Source organism: Phaethon lepturus, unplaced genomic scaffold (genome assembly GCF_000687285.1).
Source record: "Phaethon lepturus isolate BGI_N335 unplaced genomic scaffold, ASM68728v1 scaffold47180, whole genome shotgun sequence".
Classification (NCBI taxonomy): Eukaryota; Metazoa; Chordata; class Aves; order Phaethontiformes; family Phaethontidae; genus Phaethon; species Phaethon lepturus.
In genome coordinates this window covers 1-2,872 of record NW_010512068.1, presented here as the reverse complement: position 1 = coordinate 2,872, position 2,872 = coordinate 1, and the positions used below count along the sequence as shown (strand labels likewise).

The window sequence follows — 2,872 nt, the reverse complement described above, 5'->3', positions numbered from 1 at the left end:
ATTCCTGGCCCCCAAGAACACTGCAATACAGAAGGCAGAAACATGCTGAGCAGGGACAACCCCACACTTGGCCTCTGCCCAGACAGGCTTCCCCACCTGGCTTCCCACAGGATTTTGGTGATACAGGCATCCCAAACACCAAAAGCCCAGGGCTACAACTCAGTTAGCAGAGCAGAGTGCCTGCTGAGGGAGAACACACCCAGACGGGCACAGGGCTCTTGGGGTCTGCTTCAAGACATACAGCACCAGAAGCATCCTTCCAGCAGGGCTGAGATGCTAGAGACAGCAGAAGCAGCAGCTGATGAAGAGACAGAAGGATCCAAAATTACTTGTTTTCAACTTCCTGCCCTTGACAGGACTTAACCTTGCTGCAAGGCAAGGGAGATCCCACCAGACGAGCAAGACCCCACAGGGCTGGGATGCAGAGCCAGGCCTCTCTGCCAAGACACGGAGCCAGCACCAAGACGGACTCACAACACACAGTGCATTGCACATCATTCCACAGTTCCCCCGTGCATCACCCCAGAGGCTCCTCTCTTGCTTCACACCGCCCTAGTCCCCCAGCAGGAGGGCAGACAGGCTGCTGGAAGCTGTTGTCCCTGCTGCCAGCTGCTGTGGGGTCATGCAAACTCAAGTGCTTTCAGGGACTCTGTTCAGGTCCCACAGAAACCACTGTGTCTTCTCCCAGGCCCAGGCCCAACAAGGGCAAACATCCCCAACACACGAGGACAGCACAGGGGGTCATGAGTCAGCTACTGAAAGGGGCCTGATGATGCCTCACACGGCATCATATTCTCATCCCTGCTGCATTTCGGTGCAGAGGCTTCACAAACCTTCCTCTGCTCCCAAAACTTGGGAAACTCTATGGTGCCCACCTCAGATCTTCCCACAGTGCATGCAGTCAGAAGTCAGACTGAGCAGGAACAGCACCTTCCTGCCTGCAGGAGACACAGCCCTTTCAAAGCCTCTTCCCCCATATTCTGTAGGAGGGAGACCTCCATGGTGTGCAGGGAGCAAGTACCTATCAGGACCTGCAGCAGTACAGGAGAGGCAAATGAGTTATTGCCCAGAAAGCAGAAACTCCACAAAACCATGACCCTTCCAGGATCCAGACATCCCAAGCACGCATTTCATAGGAGAGTGTTTCCGTAATGCAGCTCAACAAACTCAGCTGTAGGCTGGCACCATCTCTTTTCACCCAGCCACATAGTCGTGCTGCTTCCCTTGAGGAAGATGAATCAGTTCAGCTGGCTGATCTACAGAAACTTATTTACCTTCTTCAGCCTCAGGCACAGCCTTCCATTGGATCAACCAGATGAACCAACTCACACTGCAGCAAACATCAACAGATGCAGGACAAGGAGGCAAGGGGACAGCCGGAGTCTCCTGTTAGACCAGCTTGGCTGTTAACACAGAAATACTCCTTGAATAAGGAGATTGGTGAAGATCAAGCGTAACAGTTAGTGAAAAGCTACCAGCTTCTTTCATTAGAAGCCTTTTACCAGAGACTGGCAGGTTTCCTTCTGCTTTACCTTCTATGTATCCTGCTCCTAAAATAATACAGCAAGGTGTTTGTGAGAGTATTTGTAAATGTCAAGGCAGGGACAAGATCATGGCGTAAGCAACTACTACTGTGCTACACCATCCTGTGCTCAGAAGCACTGTGCTTTGTGTTGTGTAGGTGCATTTTCCTCCCATGATTTATTAATGGCTTGCTTCAGTGAGAGAGTTTGCAGAGGGCAGAACCACAGAGGTGTGAATGAAGAGCAGCATGAATGATGTGAGTCAGAGACCTTCCCTCAGAATTGACTTTATTATGCAAACCTTTTTTTTCTTTTTTTCACGAGGACAACCAAAAATGCATTTTCAAGAGGCACAGAAGGCATCTCGCAGACAGGCAGGGATGAGCTTGCCTTGGCTTTCGCAGTTGAGGAGGGCTATTCTGGCTGGAGAGGGAGCAGGTTGGCAGGCCGACCTTCTCTTGAGCCTTTCCAGAACAAGATGAAATTTTACAAAGACATCATCGATTCTGCAAATGTCCCATCCTTCGGTGGAGAAATCTGGCCTCACCTCCTTTGCCTCCTGCCTTGATCAGGCTGCAGTATCAACTCTCCCTCCTCAGTACTTGAGTCTGAGCCTCTTTCCAACTTCCTCAGCACACCTTGGAGCAACAAGCTTGGCTGCAGATCTCACTGTCAGGGTTTTCCATCCCCACAGATACCAGTCACTTGACCCCTTTCACTGCTTTGCCATGCTGAACTGGCCACTATGGTGGGAAATAAAACAGACACAAAGGCAGGCAGGTATCACGAGCAATGTGCCGACTGAAAGCATGCTGCAACTGGAGGTGTGTGCGTCTCCCCACATCCAATTTCCCTCAGGGACCTAGAAATGGCAGAAGAGCAGAAACTAAGTCACTGCTCCCTCCCCTCGTTTACAAGGAAAGCACAAAGAGCTCCCCTGTGCCTGGGGATCAGAGCAGGAAAAACAGTGGTCTCCAGGAAACAAGAGCTTTGCCAACTCTCATCTCCAGCCTGATCCCCAACTGATGCGAGGAGCAGACAGCTGAGCAGGTACTGTCCCCAAACCGCAGGGCAGAGGGGACTTCCCAAGGCCCAGCAGCCTCCATGCTGACCCCCTGTGCCTCTCCAAGTCTCCCCACACCAGCTGGAGAACCAGTGCTCAGGAACGATCAGAGCTTTAGGCAGGGGAGCTGGAGCGGGAGCCGGGTTCGCCGCATCCCTGCTGGGTTTCCTGAGGCGCTGCTGGCCCCTGGTGGCAGGCGGGCTCGGCCGCGGCGCTACCCCCAGCTCTGCCGCCCGGCGGGTGGGGACCCCGGGGCTGCTTCTCTGCAGAATGGCATGTGGATGTG

The 2,872-nt window shown here is 53.0% G+C and overlaps 1 long non-coding RNA gene across 1 annotated transcript; it reads right to left on the bottom strand.

Moving 5' to 3' along the window:
* Positions 1–1,797: 1,797 nt before the first annotated feature.
* Positions 1,798–2,268, bottom strand: LOC104619724. Its single transcript, XR_738026.1, has 2 exons — positions 2,087–2,268; positions 1,798–1,987 (listed from the first exon to the last, which is right to left on the bottom strand). It is a non-coding gene; the product is annotated as an uncharacterized LOC104619724 (long non-coding RNA).
* Between the last annotated feature and the right edge of the window lie 604 nt (positions 2,269–2,872).